This window comes from Hordeum vulgare, chromosome 5H, assembly GCF_904849725.1.
Source record: "Hordeum vulgare subsp. vulgare chromosome 5H, MorexV3_pseudomolecules_assembly, whole genome shotgun sequence".
NCBI lineage: Eukaryota > Viridiplantae > Streptophyta > Magnoliopsida > Poales > Poaceae > Hordeum > Hordeum vulgare.
This window is the reverse complement of record NC_058522.1, coordinates 282,908,842-282,927,776: the sequence shown is the minus strand read 5'-3', so window position 1 is coordinate 282,927,776 and position 18,935 is coordinate 282,908,842.

Sequence of the window (18,935 nt, the reverse complement as noted above, 5' to 3'; positions counted from 1 at the left end):
AGGCTAGGCCTCGGCCCACGGGGGCGGGGGGCTTATTTTTTTTACCTTATATATATATATATTCTTTTAAATGTTTATGTTATATTAATATTTCCTTTATAGAATAGTTTTATAAAATTTAGAGGACATGCCCAATATTACAAGGGCAATATTGGGCATCAACATAAAAAGTTTAGGCGCCTTTTGAAAATAATTGAAACTTACATAAATCCAAATGGGCATTTAATAATTGTTTTGCCACAGTTATAAACGTCTTAGAGGCACTAAACCAATTGATAAAATCTTGTTTACAATTTTACAATAGCTTATAGAATATTTGAAACCTATCCATGATTTTTAATGCCTCGTTTGCAGAACTTTTAAAATCACCTTTCAAATGAATTTTGAAAATCATTTGGATATTTAAGTGAGGTTTGATTCCATTGATGATCAAACATGGTTTAGCAAAACATCAGCTTATTCATGTGATCACTGTAGCTTAAACACAAACATTACTTTAGCAACAAATCCAGGTCATCACAACTCTCCACCACTGAAAGAAATTCTTGTCCCGAGAATTAAGAGGTAGGGTTAACGGGGGACGTTTGGTCACGAATTTCTAACGATTCTTCTTGTCTTGATTGCTCTTCCTTAAGAAATTTATTCTTTTCGTTGAAGTATTCATTTGTCCGACTTTGGTCATCCTAATGAATTCTTCATCCTTCCTTCGGGATCTTCCTCGTCCTACGAATGCGATAATAGGGAAAAACATTGGAAGGACGCACCTACACAAAGTTGGGCACGTGATGACGAACTCGCAGAAGTCGTAACTCACGGAATTCATTGAGAGTAACAAGCGATGTTACACAGGTTTCAAATGATTAGGCAATCGCTTGATTCCTAAACAGAGATGAAAGGGGGGTTTAGAGCAGCGAATACAAATATTGCTCCTGATACAGAATAGGTCGTCCCATTGGATGGTGGCTCAGAAATTTCACATGAAGCCAAGTGCAAGGACACATGGGAGTCAAAGATGTCCAGGAGAGTCAGGTTTTGATCCTGTGGAACTTGGATTGTGGGTCCACCATGTGGGCAAAGAGTAGGCAAAGCGGTGACATTCTATACGGTCTTGGTAGCAAGACATGTCATAGGATAACCTGTCAGTTATGTTGGCAACAACGTCGGTACCAAGGGCAGGGGATGAATAGAACCATTTTCCTGCTCGTTGAAATGAGGCGGACCAATAGGCAAAGTTCTCGTCCATCGACGGCTATCGGAATGTTATCCACAATGGTAACAGGGTCTTACTGAAAGAATTGTAGACCGAGGATTTTACCAAAGCCGAGAACTACCACTGCTCAGATAAATTAGATTACAGGAAAAGGTTAAACTCACCAATGGGAAGGAAAAGGTTATTGTCACGTCAAACAGACCAATGAAAAGGAAAATGTGTACACACACAAGTATTGGAGTATACCATTCCCAAGGAAAATATAGAGTATGGATACATGATAGGTCATCAAGTACATAACCATTTTGATAAAAGGGCGAGGATAATCATGATGTTTACCCATACCATACAGTTTGGATAATTGATCAAGAACAATTTAGCATTGTGCTTCCAAGGTTCCTGTTGAAATTTGAAGTACCACATTCCTGCTTCGAGGTAGCATCGACATGGTCATCAGATAAAGGTCGGACTTTGGGTTCACAAGGGATACATGAGGAACAACTTATAAAATAAGCCATACATTTTCCTCATGGAAGAGTGGCAAACCTTGTCGAACAAGACTATAACAATAGGTCCTTCGGCTAGGTGTGCTAGACAAGACATCACCGTACCGGTTTACATAAAGACCAAAGTTATAATTATTGGGAAATGTTCCAACCATCATATCTTCCCGAGATTCAGATCTGATTGGTGTCGGGACACCTCAGGCTCAGGGTGCCTAAGAAGAAAAGGGGATCACCAAAACAGACGAGATCATGATGCAAGATTCTCGAGATATGAACTACGGAAGCAAGTATTGGATCATGAGTTGTATTGTAAGACACATGAACATAATGTCAAGACATTTGTGCCCACGTGTAATTCTTACAACACAATGCAACCGAGTTCTGATTTTAGAACCATCATCGAGGATATCAAGGCCCTTGTGTAAGCCTCGATTAGCTCTTATGACGGAACTTAATTTCCTTGATCAAATCATTCAGTGGCTTGTGGTGTTAATATAAGTTATATGGAGTGAAGATAGCAAATCTTCAAAACTAATAACACCTCACACATGCGTGAATGATTTGGGATGACCCGAGAGGAAGCGAAACAAAACTTTCTCACATTCACGATGGCAAGAATTCACGTGAACCTTTGGAATACACTTCTTCCATCAAACATATTCTTCATGAGATTGGTACAAAGATAATGCTTTCAAGAGCTTCATCATGGAACATGGAGAAGTTCAGGGTGTGGCCGATGGGCTTAGCAATAATCCCTCATGATTTTGATAGGGACGAATTTCCAAAATTATAAGATCAAGGAGATAGCATTTGTCAAATCAAATGATATAATGACGTACATTCGAGGGAACCACAACAATTTAACATTGGTCGAAGAGTGCCCTCGAAAATACGGAATGAGTAGCACGACCAATGCTAGAATGGTGAGTCAACAACCAACACACCAAGAATGAAACAATCAGTTATTAACCTCAAGGCAATAGGGTTGCCAGAAGTATTGGGATCACACATCAAAGTTCACTTGTTGGTATTCCGGTTTGAAACAACACAGGGCCAAGAAATAGATGGTGATGGCGAGGAGTATCACCATATTAAGAATTATTTAAGAGATGCAACAATTCTCACAACATTCTTGACATAAGAGATGGTAATACTCCAAGGTAGAACATAACATAAGTTGGATACCAACACTACTGGAATTCAGTTATTTGCCGTTAGCCCCTTCTTTGTCGTCCGCTGGCTGATGTCAAAGACCCTATTTGCCGTCAGTCACCAGAAAACTGACGGCAAAGAGCAGACGGATAGCAAAGATACTCTTTGCCATAAGTCTTCTCTTTGCCGCCTGCTGGCAAACGACAAAGAGCAGGAGGGCAGACGGCAAAGAGCCCACCGCACACCCCCTCCCACCCCATAACAGGCGCTCCCTTTGTCGTCTGCCCTCCTTCTCTTTGCCGTCAGGGGGCGGACGGCAAAGCGAGCCCCCCTAACGGCCGTCTCCCCACCCCGTCCCCCTATCTCCTGCTCTTTGCCGTCGGGGGCCGGACGGCAAAGAGAGCCCCCCCTAACGGCCGTCTCCCCACCCCAGTCTCCTCTGCGCCGACAGTACTCACGGTTTCCCTCACCCGCTCGTCCCCCGCCCGCCGGCCGCCTCCCCTCCCGCCCCCTCCTCCCCTCCCACCGGTTGCCTCCTCCCCCGCCCCCTCCTCCCCTCCCGCGGCACCCCTCCTCCCCGGCCGCCGCCCGCCTCCCCTCCCGCCCCTCCTCCCCGCGGCCTCCTCCCCGTGCCCTGCTCCCCGCGCCCTCCTCCCCGCGCCCTCCTCCCCACACCCTCCTCCCCGCCCCCCTGCCGCCTCTGCTCCCGCGTGCCGGCCGCCTCCCCTCCCCCCCGCTGGCCGCCTCCCCTCCCCCCCGCCGGCCGCCTCCCCTCCCGCCCCCTCCTCCCCGCGCCCTCCTCCCCACACCCTCCTCCCCGCCCACCGGCCGCCTCCCCTCCCGCCCCTCCTCCCCGCGCCCTCCTCCCCGCCCACCGGCCGCCTCCCCTCCCGCCTGCCGGCCGCCTCCCCTCCCGCCCGCCCGCCGCCTCCCCTCCCGGCAGCCGGCCGCCTCCCCTCCCGCCCCCTCCTCCCCGGCTGCCCACCGCCCATAGGTGAGTTTTTTTTATTTAATTAGATTTAGTTAGTTGATTTAGTTATTTGATTTAGTGGTAGTTTAGTTAGTTGTTTTAGTTAAATAGTAGATTTAGTCCTAGGTTTAGTTAATTAGTGCTAGGTTATTTGTTATTTGTTAATTTAGAGGTAGATTCTATTTTGTTAATTAGTGGTAGATTCTATTTTAGTTAATGATTGGTAGATTCTTTTTTTGTTATTTTTTTGCTGTTTAGTGCTATATAGGTATAGCGATAGGTTTAGTGATAGGTTTAGATTCTACATAGTCATAATTGAAATAAGTAGAAAAAAGATGAAGAATAAAAGAAGAATAAGTAGATAAGGGAAGAAGAATAAGATGAAGAGGAGGAGGAGGAGGAGGAGGATAAGAAGAAGAAGAAGAAGAAAAAGAGGAGAGAGGAGAAGAATAAAGAAGACGAAAAAGGAAAAGAAGGAAGAAGAAGAAGAAGAGGGAAATGGAAAAAGAAGGAAGAAGAAGAAGAAGAAGAAGAAGAAGAAGAAGAAGAAGAAAAGGAAGGAAGGAAGAAGAAGAAGAAGAAAAGGAAGAGGAGGGAAAAAAAGAAGATGAAGAAGAAGAAAATGACTCCCTGACACCTCGACACCCCGACACGATGCCCGAAACCCCAACACGACATCCTGACGACACCCTGGCAGAACACGCCGCCCCCGACGCCACTGACCCCCAACCCCCGACCTCCGACACCTCTTGGGCCTCTTGTTGACCAAAAAGACCCCGACCACCGACCCCTGACGCCACTGACCCTGGACACCCGACGACACTGACCCCTGACCACCGACGCCACTAACCCCCGAACCCCGACGCCACCGACCCTCGACGGCACTGAGTCCCGACGCCACTAACCCCCGACCCCCGACAACTCTTCTTCCTCCGGTTGAACGAGAAGGTGTTTTTCGGCCTTCCACAAACCGACGGGGTCATAGTTTGGTAAATTATAAGTTAGGTCACATATTTTCCGATTATGTTTTAAAAACATCATATTTGTGTTGATCGTGTGAATTTCAATGTGTAGTTGTTCGACGACCTCCACGTGCGTTGGACGAGCTACGCCCCTGCGTTTGTTGGTGAGCACAAATGACTTCTCCTCCTACCCCCTTAATTTGCTCCGTTCCGGTCTTCGTGTCGATGAAACTTGCTAGATATAGGTTTCTTCAATCATGAGTATGTGTGACCAGTATGTGTCTCCCGTTCGAAAGGGTGGCATATATAAATATGCATGTCTTTGCATATTTATAACCGTCATCCTTTCGAATTGTCCAACGTTATCCATGGACAGCCTGAGTATGTGTAGATTAGGTTCATTTTCCCGTATGCCGTGCTCCGGATCCAACGCGGAATTTCGTCAGTGCCTCCCTATTGTTCTCCGGGTACACATCCTCTCTGCTTATTGCCGAGACGTGTATCAGGAGAACAGCAGGGAGGTGTTGCCGAAATTCTGCGTCGCATCTGGAGCAGAGCATGGGAAAACAAACCCAATCTACACATACTCGGGTGGGATTAGGACCTATCTTTACCTATTAGCGTGTAGGTTGCATGGACGTAATAAAATTGACAAACTTGATTAGCGGAAGAATATAGATGATGAATTATATATTTATTTCTTGTGCCCCCATAGGTAGCTAGGCAACATGAGTGATCGTGCTTGGATGTACACTGGTCACCCTAGTCAGAAAGACATGACCCATGAATGGTTAACAAAAACCAGGGGGTTTCTGAGAGCCGCATTTGCAAATGGCCAGCAAAAAACATGGTGCCCCTGTCCCAACTACGACAACTTGAAAAAGCAGACATAGTTTGAAATGGGTAAACACCTGCAGAAGTGGGGTTTTACGCCTAATTATACAGTGTGGACATTTCATGGTGAGTCTGACAAACGTGCCAGAGCTGAGGTGATTTTTCATCGCACCGACGAGCATGGTACTGGGATTGCAGACATGGTGCAAGACTTTGATGATGCTCGGGATTCTGACGATGAGATGGAGGAATCTGCAAAGGCCTTCTATGAAATGTTGGAGTCTTCAAAACGTCCTCTCCACGAGCAGACTGAGCTCTGTCAGCTGGATGCCATCGCGCAAGTAATGGCTCTGAAGGCTCAATTCAACCTAGGCAGAGAATGCTACAACGCGATGATGAAGATATTTGGACGCTTTCTACCCAAAGGCCATGTACTGCCTGCAAATCTGTACCAGTCAGAGAAAATCCTCCGTGTACTTAAGATGCCCTATGAGAAGATACATGCCTCTGAGAATGGATGTGCCTTATTTAGGCTTGAGTACGCGGCCTTGAACTATTGCCCCATTTGCAATTCTTCCAGGTATATTGTGGTAGACAACGGTATGGGTGAGAAGAATCAGACCAAAATCCCCATTAGTGTTCTTCGGTATCTGCCCATCATACCAAGACTTCAACATCTTTTCATGGTCGAAGAGACGGCCAGACAGATGACATGGCACAAATTGGGCAAAAGAACCGAACTAGATGCGGATGGGAACAAGATGTTGGTACACACTTCATATGGTTTTGCGTGGAGGCATGCACTACATAAGGATAAATCGGAAGATCCGAGGCAACCTAGAGTTGCCATCAGCACGGATGGGTTCAATGTGTATGGTATGACGGCAGCACAATACAGTTGTTGGCCTGTATTTGTCATTCCACTAAATTTGCCACCCGGAGAGATTATGAAAAGAAAGAACATTTTCCTGACGTTGATAATTCCAGGGCCCAACTATCCGGGGAAGAATATGAATGTGTACATGAAGCCGCTTAAGGATGAGTTGCAAGAAGCCTGGGATAATGGGATCAAGACCTACGACGCGGCTACCAAAACAAATTTCAAAATGCATGTGTGGTACATGTACTCGACGCATGATTATCCGGCGTTTGCGCTATTCGCTGGCTCGTGTGTGCATGGAAGGTTCCCGTGCACCACATGCAAGGCAGCTCTTCAGTTCCGTTGGCTGCAGGCTGGTCGCAAGTATTCTTGCTTCGACATGCATAGACAATTCCTGGATCCTGACCATAAGTTCAGAAAAGACAAGAATAATTTCATCAAAGGTAGAGTTGTCAAAAACACTGCACCAGCTGCGTTGACAGGCCAACAGACCCTTGATCAGTTAAACACTCTCGAGCCTGATCCTTTGCGTCCAGGATACTTCAAAGGGTATAATACGTAACACGCCTGGACTCACAAGTCATGCTTATGGGATCTGCCTTACTTCAAAGACCTCCTTTGCCCACACAACATCGACGTGACGCACACTGAAAAGAATATTGCGGAGGCCATTTTTGGTACATTGCTCGGCATAGAGGGGAAGACAAAAGATAATCCTAAGGCTAGAATCGACCTGGAGGCTCTATGTGATAGACCGTTGCAAAACTTGCGACAACGGAAAGGGAAGCAAAGCATAGCGAAGCCAAAGGCATGGTTCAATCTTGAAAGGCCAGCTATGAGGGAAATGCTATTGTGGGTGAAAATGGGGTTGATGTTCCCCGATGGGTATGTTGGGAATCTAAAGAGGGGAGCGAGTCTTGAGAAATTGAAAATATTTGGGCTCAAGAGTCATGATTGGCACATATTAATTGAGCGGGTAATGCCGGTGATGTTGCGTGGCTTTATCCCTGAGGATGAATGGCTAGTACTGGCAGAGCTGGGCTATTTCTTCCGTTCTCTTTGTGAGAAAGAACTATCGCCTGGCATGCTAGATGAAATGGAAGAGTTGGCATCGGAGTTGATCTGCAAATTAGAAAAGATCTTTCCACCGGGCTTCTTTAATCCAATGCAACATTTGATTTTGCATCTCCCGACCGAGGCAAGAATGGGGGGTCCGTTCAAAATTGATGGTCCTAGTCAACTGAGAGGATGCAGAAGACGCTTCGAGCTAAGTGTAAAAATAAACGTAGAATTGAAGCATTGATGGCCGAGGAATTCATTATTGAGGAGGCGGCAAACTTCGTGACAGCACACTACGAAGCCAAAAATCATCATTTGCATAACCCGAAGCCTCGGTACAATGATGGAGATCCAAAAAAAGTTTGATCCAACCTCAGCCTATTCAAAGGTAAGTTTGCACCATCCGGTGCTTCGAAAGGGAAATCGTTGGATGTCGAAGAATGGCGGACCATTTCTTTGTATATCTTCACCAACCTAACAGAACTGCGGCCGTACAGCGAGTAAGTTCTCGGTAATTTATTGTTCCGCAACTTCTAATTGCTTTGAACTACTCTGATTCCCGGATATTTGATATAGTCGATAAGTTGCTGAATTCTCGGATGGAGCGGTCATCGAAAAGGATTTCGTCGAAGAGTATGAGCTTCTCGCAAAGCATGGAGGCGACTATCCCGGTTTCATCTCTTGGTTCAAACAAAGGGTAATTAATTACCATTAAGGGCCCATTTGATTTCTTGGTCTAATTTGTGGCTAATGCATCCATTCTTTCGTATTAAACTTGTAGGTTGATACAGAGTCTATGGACGCCGAGTTGAGACAAGTCGCTAATGGTTTTGACTATAAGGTCTGTTCATTTGACAAATACAACATCAATGGGTATCACTTTCGTACCTTTGGCACAGAGCTATCTATGCCCGACCTAAAGACTACAAATTGTTCTGTCTCTGCTATCGGCGAAGGAGACACCGAGTATTATGGAAGAGTTGAAGCAATTTATGAACTTCTATTCTATGGTGAAAACCCATCGACCGTCGTAGTCTTCAAATGTTATTGGTTTGAGACGAGGGAGACTAGAAGGACTCATGAACATATAGGACTAGTCGAAATCAACCAAAACACCCACTTAGATGTTCCCGATGTCTATATTACGGCTCAACAGGCGACACAAGTTTTCTATCTACCGTGGGCCTGCCAAACTGATCCAAATATCGAAGGTTGGGATGTCGTTTATGAAGTGCCACCACATTTTAGACCACCTACCCTCAATGAAGAGGATTATGAACCTCACATTAACCCAGACACATATGAAGGAGAATTCTTCCAAGAAACACGTATGTCCAAGAAACGTTTCAAGAACCGCTCTACTTCACCCCAGAACATTGAAGTAGACAGCGACAGTGAATCCGTCTTAACCACTGAGCCCGAAGAGGAAGAGATGGAAGAAGAAGAGGTTACTGCTGTGGATGACCTGTCACTTCTTGACCGATTACATAATGGTGGCCTTCCACATGTTCTTCGTGATAGTGATGATGATGATGCATTTATTGATGATAGTGATGATCATGATGCATTTATTGACTCCGAGGCATATATAGACGAGCATGATTGTTATTAGTTCATGTCAGGTATTCAACTATTATACTATATATAAATTTTGAGTTCATGTTAGGTATTCAATTTTTATTAGTCATGTTGGTATTTATGACGATGATACACTTAAATTATATAAATTGTATTACTCATGTTGGTATTGATGTTGTACTAATTTCATTTACTCTTTGTCATCACAGGTGTTGAAAGATGGTGGCAAAGGGTCGAAAGCACTCCGCGGCTCCTTCATCGGCGGGTGATGGGATGGGTACTTCCATTCTTGCCTCGCCTCTTCGGAGAGCATTGCTCTCTACTCTGCAAGGAGCGCCCCCCGTGAGAGGAGGTCGACCCCCCGCGAAGCCGAGAGGTACTAAAGGTACATGTTGTATTCATGTTGGTATTTATGTTGTACTCATGTTGTATGCATATTGGTATTTATATACATTTTATTACTCATGTTGGTATTTATGTTGTACTAAAGGTACACGTGGCCGCGGGAGAGGTAGGGCGGTGGCTGCCACGCCTTCTGAGGTGGAGGCTACATGGTCTCCGCCACCACCCCAAGCTGATTCACCTGAGCACAGGACTTCTAGGGTGGATTCGTCTAAGGTGGAGGCTACACGGTCTCCGGTTCACGAGCCTCGGGTCGACGAGCCTCATGTCAACGAGCCTTCGACCCACGAGACTTGTGTCCCAAAGGCTTCATTCCAGGCGACTCCGGAGCAATGCAGGGATGAGGGTACGTCCCAAGAGACCCGGTGGGATACCTGGGCTGAACCAAGTGGCCATGCTTGTAGCGACGAGGAGCTGCGTGAGGGGGCTACCGTCTACCAGCGTGGTAGTTCGGGGCTCCCGCTCGTGCCGGCGACCCCCGAGCAGAGGTGGTCAATTAGGCCAAACGGGGACAGGTAAGTTAATTTACTCTTATTTAACCTTTTGACTTCACGTTTTCTCAAATATCTAATGTTTTGGCTTTAATTTGTCATACTGTAGGGGTTGGATTGTTGCCAAGGGTGTCCACAAGCCCAACAGCGTCCTTGGTGTGCTTTGCCGTAAAAACTTCACAGGGTTTGTTATGTTGCCCGGTCGGGAGCGAGAGGTAGGAATGACCTGGGAGCACGACTTGGGTGCCCCGGCCCCGCCGGAGGTGGAGATCGACGGTGGTTTGTGCGACATGAGGGCGGACATGGTGATCCAAAAGTTGTGGGTAATTTCTCCTTCACACAATTATAAATCAACCATAGCTATTTATTGTACTAATCGGTGTTGTCTCGTTTGCAGACCTACTACAGGTGTGAGGAGGGATACGAGGAGGACACGACAAAGGTTATCGAAACCGAATGTCGCCGCCTACTTCAAAACTTTCGGCACGAGACTCGGGTGCAGACTATTCGAGACTACTATGCCACGCGGCGTATTAGGATTGACAAGGCGAAGTGCCGTGATGCTAAGATGGAGAAGGAGCATTACATGGAGGTAATTACATATTATTAAGGCTTTGTAGTTAGTTTCCTTGATTTGGTTCTTACGCGCTCAAATTTCTCTTTATTAACTTAGGTGCCCCCGAGATGGTGTGTGGATAAGATGGATTGTTGGGAGGCCTTGGTGGATCAGTGGTGCTCCTAAACGTGGGAGGCCAGCCACAACAATGCCAAGGAGAGGCGTGGCAAAATGGTTGGTGTGCCACACCATCAAGGGAGCGTCAACTTAATCCAATCTGGAGAAAACTGGGTATTTGGTTTGCTTCATGGCTCATGCAATTCATTCTTAATGCTATCTTGAGCCCTTTACTAATACAATTTTCCTCTCTCTCTCTTTTAGGCGTGTCACAATAAGACGGAGGTGCCACAGATGTACAACATGGTTGTGATGGCCCATACTGCCTCGTACAAGAAGGTCAAGGCATTCTCTGAGTCTGACCTCCAGCATCTAGAAAACTTCACCAACATCTCCTCCCACCACAAGCTCGTGAAGTACAGAGATCACGGGAAGGCGAGGAAAGGGGAGGACTTTAACCCGAGCGAGGGGCCTATTGATCCAGAGCTGGTGATGATAGTTGGCAACGGGAGGCCCCATGGCTCATCACCATTAGAGACGGCCTTATATGTTGTCCTAGCACTCTCCAGCAGATAAAGGCATGCCAAACGAGCTCTTGTCCGGAGATAACACGTCGTCCACGGCCAGTCGAGCTCGCCATCGAGGTTAGTTTAATGGACTCAACTATCTTTCTGCATTATGTTGTGCGTTGGAACCAATATGATTACATTGCTAACAATGAGTTGTGTTGCAGGCTGCTATTCAGAAAGAGAGAGAGGCAATGCAGGCGGCTATGGCGGAGAAGGATAAGGAGATTAGGGAGCTGGAGGACAGGACGACTGCATTGGTGGAGGCAGAGAGGGCATGGAATAATGCGTCTAACAGGGCCATATACGAGCTCTTCGTGGTAAGTTTCTTCTTCATGTTATTTCAAATCTTGCATTTGAATGTCCGTTTCATTAATAAATAAAAAGTTTGACTTGTCGAAACCAAATGTACACTCTATGTGCGAGAAGAGCGGCCAAGTCCCTCCGCCGATGCCAGTCATTAACGTGGCGGGGACGGTGAGTTTCATTTCAGTGTAGTGATCTTAAGAGTGTCCTCATGCTAATGACACATTGCAAACGATATTTGGTGCAGAATATCTCCCGAAACGAATCAGACGACCCTTCTACAGTGGAGCCTTCTCCAGGTGAAGCAAGCCAGAGCCACCATGCTTCACCGCCGTGATGACGATAATGGTATGTTATTTCTAGTGCTTTAATAAAAAATAGCTAGACTTCCATCTAAATGACAAAATTAGCTTAGTTAGCTCCAAAATGGCTAAATTGGCTAATTATCCTACAAAACGACATAATTAGCTTAGTTAGCTCCAAAATGACCTATTTAATAAAAAAATGACCTATAGTTAGCTAAGTTCTCTCCTAAATGACATAATAAGGCTTACGTAGCTGCAAGATGACCTATTCTCCCTAACTTAGGTATTAAATGGCCTATAATTAGCCTAGCTAGATCCAAAATGGCTTAGTAAGCATAGTTTGCTCCGGAATGACCTATTTTACCCAAGTTAGCTCCGAAACGACCTATAGTTAGCTAGGGTTCCACCTAAATGACATAATTAGCTTAGTTAGCTCCAAAATGGTCTATTTAATAAAACATGACTTATACTTAGCTAATTATCCTCAAAATGACATAATTAGATCCAAAAAGGCATTCTTAGCTAATTTAGCCCGAAGAAGGGGACAAGAGGAGAAGAAAGAGGAAAAATAAAAGGAAGGAAGAAGAAGAGAAGAAGAAGAAGAGAAGGAGGAGGATAAGAAGAAGGAGAAGAAGGAGGAGAAGAAGGAGAAGGAGCTCCTCCTTCTCCTTCTTCTTCCTCCTTCTTCCTCCTTCTCCTTCTCCTTCTTCTTTTCTTCTTCCTATCCTCTTCCTTCTCCTTATCCTTCTCCTCCTCCTCCTCCTCCCGCTCCTTCTTCTTTTACTTCTTCTTCTCTTTCTCTTCTTCTACGTAGCTTAGACTCATCCAAGAAAGCCTAAATTGGATAATTATCCTACAAAAGGACATAATTAGCTTAGTTAGATCCAAGATGACCTATTTAATAAAAAATGACCTATAGTTAGCTAAGTTCTCTCCTAAATGACATAATAAGGCTTACGTAGCTCCAATATGACCTATTCCCCCTAACTTAGGTATAAAATGGCCTATAATTAGCCTAGCTAGATACAAAATGGCTTAATAAGCGTAGTTTGCTCCGGAATGACCTATTTTACCCAAGTTAGCTCCGAAATGACCTATAGTTAGCTAGGGTTCCACCTAAATGACATAATTAGCTTAGTTAGCTCCAAAATGGTCTATTTAATAAAACATGACCTATACTTAGCTAATTATCCTCGAAATGACATAACTAGCTCCAAAAAGGAATTCTTAGCTAATTTAGTTCGAAGAAGGGGACAAGAGGAGAAGAAAGAGGAAAAATGAAAGGAAGGAAGAAGAAGAAGAAGAAGAAGAGAAGGAGGAGGATAAGAAGAAGGAGAAGAAGGAGGAGAAGAAGGAGAAGGATCTCCTCCTTCTCCTTCTTCTTCCTCCTTCTTCCTCCTTCTCCTTCTCCTTCTTCTTTTCTTCTTCTTATCCTCTTCCTTCTCCTTCTCCTCCTCCTCCTCCTTCTTCTTTTACTTCTTCTTCTATTTCTCTTCTTCTACCTAGCTTAGACTCATCCAAGAAAGACTAAATTGGCTAATTATCCTACAAAAGGACATAATTAGCTTAGTTAGCTCCAAAATGACCTATTTAATAAAAATGACCAATAGTTAGCTAAGTTCTCTCCTAAATAACATAATAAGGCTTACGTAGCTGCAAGATGACCTATTCCCCCTAACTTAGGTATTAAATGGCCTATAATTAGCCTAGATAGATCCAAAATGGTTTAATAAGCATAGTTTGCTCCGGAATGACCTATTTTACCCAAGTTAGCTCCGAAACGACCTATAGTTAGCTAGGGTTCCACCTAAATGACATAATTAGCTTAGTTAGCTCCAAAATGGTCTATTTAATAAAACATGACTTATACTTAGCTAATTATCCTCGAAATGACATAATTAGCTCCAAAAAGGCATTCTTAGCTAATTTAGCCCGAAGAAGGGGACAAGAGGAGAAGAAAGAGGAAAAATAAAAGGAAGGAAGAAGAAGAAGAAGAAGAGAAGAAGAAGAAGAGAAGGAGGAGGATAAGAAGAAGGAGAAGAAGGAGGAGTAGAAGGAGAAGGAGCTCCTCCTTCTCCTTCTTCTTCCTCCTTCTTCCTCCTTCTCCTTCTCCTTCTTCTTTTCTTCTTCCTATCCTCTTCCTTCTCCTTGTCCTCCTCCTCCTCCTCCCGCTCCTTCTTCTTTTACTTCTTCTTCTCCTTCTCTTCTTCTACATAGCTTAGACTCATCCAAGAAATCCTAAATTGGATAATTATCCTACAAAAGGACATAATTAGCTTAGTTAGCTCCAAAATGACCTATTTAATAAAAAATGACCTATAGTTAGCTAAGTTCTCTCCTAAATGACATAATAAGGCTTACGTAGCTCCAATATGACCTATTCCCCCTAACTTAGGTATTAAATGGCCTATAATTAGCCTAGCTAGATACAAAATGGCTTAATAAGCGTAGTTTGCTCCGGAATGACCTATTTTACCCAAGTTAGCTCCGAAACGACCTATAGTTAGCTAGGGTTCCACCTAAATGACATAATTAGCTTAGTTAGCTCCAAAATGGTCTATTTAATAAAACATGACCTATACTTAGCTAATTATCCTCGAAATGACATAACTAGCTCCAAAAAGGAATTCTTAGCTAATTTAGTTCGAAGAAGGGGACAAGAGGAGAAGAAAGAGGAAAAATGAAAGTAAGGAAGAAGAAGAAGAAGAGAAGGAGGAGGATAAGAAGAAGGAGAAGAAGGAGGAGAAGAAGGAGAAGGATCTCCTCCTTCTCCTTCTTCTTCCTCCTTCTTCCTCCTTCTCCTTCTCCTTCTTCTTTTCTTCTTCTTATCCTCTTCCTTCTCCTTCTCCTCCTCCTCCTCCTTCTTCTTTTACTTCTTCTTCTATTTCTCTTCTTCTACCTAGCTTAGACTCATCCAAGAAAGACTAAATTGGCTAATTATCCTACAAAAGGACATAATTAGCTTAGTTAGCTCCAAAATGACCTATTTAATAAAAATGACCTATAGTTAGCTAAGTTCTCTCCTAAATAACATAATAAGGCTTACGTAGCTGCAAGATGACCTATTCCCCCTAACTTAGGTATTAAATGGCCTATAATTAGCCTAGCTAGATCCAAAATGGTTTAATAAGCATATTTGCTCCGGAATGACCTATTTTACCCAAGTTAGCTCCGAAACGACCTATAGTTAGCTAGGGTTCCACCTAAATGACATAATTAGCTTAGTTACAAAATGGTCTATTTAACAAAACATGACCTATAATTAGCTTAGTTTCTCCTTCTTCTTCTTCCTCTCCTTCTTATTTTCTTCTTCTTCTCCTCTTCCTTCTCCTTCTCCTCCTCCTCCTCCTTCTCCTTCTTCTTCTTTTACTTCTTCTTCTCTTTCTCTTCTTCTACGTAGCTTAGACTCATCCAAGTAAGACTAAATTGGCTAATTATCCTACAAAAGGACCTAATTAGCTTAGTTAGCTCCAAAATGACCTATTTAATAAAAAAATGACCTATAGTTAGCTAAGTTCTCTCCTAAATGACATAATAAGGCTTACATAGTTGCAAGATGACCTATTCACCCCAACTTAGGTATTAAATGGCCTATAATTAGCCTAGCTAGATCCAAAATGGCTTAATAAGCATAGTTTGCTCCGGAATGACCTATTTTACCCAAGTTAGCTCCGAAACAACCTATAGTTAGCTGGGGTTCCACCTAAATGACATGATTAGCTTAGTTAGCTCCAAAATGGTCTATTTAATAAAACATGACCTATACTTAGCTAATTATCCTCGAAATGACATAATTAGCTCCAAAAAGGCATTCTTAGCTAATTTAGCGTGAAGAAGGGGACAAGAGGAGAAGAAAGAGGAAAAATGAAAGGAAGGAAGAAGAAGAATAAGAGAAGAAGAAGAAGAGAAGGGGGAGGAGAATAAGAAGGAGAAGAAGGAGGAGAAGAAGGAGAAGGAGCTCCTCCTTCTCCTTCTTCTTCCTCCTTCTCCTTCTCCTTCTTCTTTTCTTCTTCTTCTCCTCTTCCTGCTCCTTCTCCTCCTCCTCCTCCTTCTTCTTCTTTTACTTCTTCTTCTATTTCTCTTCTTCTACGTAGCTTAGACTCATCCAAGAAAGACTAAATTGGCTAATTATCCTACAAAAGGACATAATTAGCTTAGTTAGCTCCAAAATGACCTATTTCATAAAGATATGACCTATAGTTAGCTAAGTTCTCTCCTAAATGACATAATAAGGCTTATGTAGCTGCAAGATGACCTATTCCCCCTAACTTAGGTATTAAATGGCCTATAATTAGTCTAGCTAGATCCAAAATGGCTTTATAAGCATAGTTTGCTCCGGAATGACCTATTTTACCCAAGTTAGCTCCGAAACGACCTATAGTTAGCTAGGGTTCCACCTAAATGACATAATTAGCTTAGTTAGCCCCAAAATGGTCTATTTAATAAAACATGACCTATACTTAGCTAATTATCCTCGAAATGACATAATTAGCTCCAAAAAGGCATTCTTAGCTAATTTAGCCCGAAGAAGGAGACAAGAGGAGAAGAAAGAGGAAAAATGAAAGGAAAGAAGAAGAAGAAGAAGAAGAGAAGGAGGAGGATAAGAAGAAGGAGGAGAAGAAGGAGAAGGAGCTCCTCCTTCCCCTCCTTCTTCCTCCTTCTTCCTCCTTCTCCTTCTCCTTCTTCTTTTATTCTTCTTCTCCTCTTCCTTCTGCTTCTCCTCCTCCTCCTCCTCCTTCTTCTTTTACTTCTTCTTCTCTTTATCTTCTTCTACATAGCTTAGACTCATCTAAGAAAGACTAAATTGGCTAATTATCCTCCAAAAGGACATAATTAGCTTAGTTAGCTCCAAAATGACCTATTTAATAAAAAATGACCTATAGTTAGCTAAGTTCTCTCCTAAATGACATAATAAGGCTTACGTAGCTGCAAGATGACCTATTCCCCCTAACTTTGGTATTAAATGGCTTATAATTAGCCTAGCTAGATCCAAAATGGCTTAATAAGCATAGTTTGCTCCGGAATGACCTATTTTATCCAAGTTAGCTCTGAAACGACCTATAGTTAGCTAGGGTTCCACCTAAATGACATAATTAGCTTAGTTAGCTCCAAAATGGTCTATTTAATAAAACATGACCTATACTTAGCTAATTATCCTCGAAATGACATAATTGGCTCCAAAAAGGCATTCTTAGCTAATTTAGCCCAAAGAAGGGGAAAAGAGGAGAAGAAAGAGGAAAAATGAAAGGAAGGAAGAAGAAGAAGAAGAGAAGAAGAAGAAGAGAAGGAGGAGGATAAGAAGAAGGAGGAGAAGAAGGAGAAGGAGCTCCTCCTTCCCCTCCTTCTTCCTCCTTCTCCCTCCTTCTTCTTCTCCTTCTTTTATTCTTCTTCTCCTCTTCCTTCTGCTTCTCCTCCTCCTCCTACTCCTCCTCCTCCTTCTTCTTTTACTTCTTCTTCTCTTTCTCTTCTTATACATAGCTTGGACTCATCCAAGAAAGACTAAATTGGCTAATTATCCTACAAAAGGACGTAATTAGCTTAGTTAGCTCCAAAATGACCTATTTAATAAAAAATGACCTATAGTTAGATAAGTTCTCTCCTAAATGACATAATAAGGCTTACGTAGCTGCAAGATGACCTATTCCCCCTAACTTAGGTATTAAATGGCCTATAATTAGCCTAGCTAGATCCAAAATGGCTTAATAAGCATAGTTTGCTCCGGAATGACCTATTTTACCCAAGTCAGCTCCGAAATGACCTATAGTTAGCTAGGGGTTCCACCTAAATGACATAATTAGCCTAGTTAGCTCCAAAATGGTCTATTTAATAAAACATGATCTATACTTAGCTAATTATCCTTGAAATGACATAATTAGCTCCAAAAAGGCATTCTTAGCTAATTTAGCCCGAAGAAGGGAACAAGAGGAGAAGAAAGAGGAAAAATGAAAGGAAGGAAGAAGAAGAAGAAGAAGAGAAGAAGAAGAAGGATAAGGAGGAAGAAGAAGGAGAAGGAGAAGGAGGAGAGAAGCTCCTTCTCCTTCTTCTACTCCTTCTTCTTCTTCTTGTCCTTCTTCTTTTCTTCTTCTTCTCCTTCTCCTCCTCCTTCTCCTCCTCCTCCTTCTCCTTCTTCTTTTTCTTCTCCTTCTTCTTCTCTTCTTGCTTCTTCTCTTCTTGCTTCTTCTCTTCTTGCTTCTTCTCTTTCTTCTTCTACGTAGGTTATTTTCCCCAACAAAGACATACTTAGCTAATTATCCTCCAAAATGACATAATTAGCATAGTTAGGTAAAAACATCATAAGAACCTTGGTTAGCTCATTAAAATGACTAATTTAGCTCCAAAATGACATAATAAGGTCAAAATGGATTAATAATCATAGTTGGCTACGAAATGACATATTTTTATCCAAGTTAGCTCTAGAATGACCTATACTTAGCTGAGTTCTCTCCTAAATGACATAATAAGGCTATGTAGCTCCAAGATGACCTATTACACCTAATTTAGCTATTAAATGGCCTATACTTAGCTAATTTCTCTCCAAAATAACTTATATATACTTCTTCATCTAGTATTATTATTCTAAGTTTCTTATTTGTCATTTTGCAGATTACATTCACTTCACGGGAAGCTTGGATTATATTGATGGAATGCTTGAAGATGATTTCTTGTACCATGGCTTCACGGAAGCTTGTACTGAAACTATTGTAGTATATGGATATATATGAAACCTTGTATGCATGTGGATGAAACTGGTGTAATATATGGTTTGGTACGGATGCAACTTGCATAATATGTATGCACTATGGATGAAAGTTATTTTAATATGGTTATGAGTATGAAAAAAAATTTATTTATGTCATATATATATATATATCCTGACTATTGTTAAAAATGCTGGCTATAATAAGAAATAAATTAAAAAGGGGCTGGTTCCCCACTTTGCCGTCTGCCCCCACATGGCAAAGGGGTGATGGCAGACGACAAAGGGGAAGAGAGGGGGGCTGGTTCCCCCCTTTGCCGTGTGCCCCGCATGGCAAAGGTGTG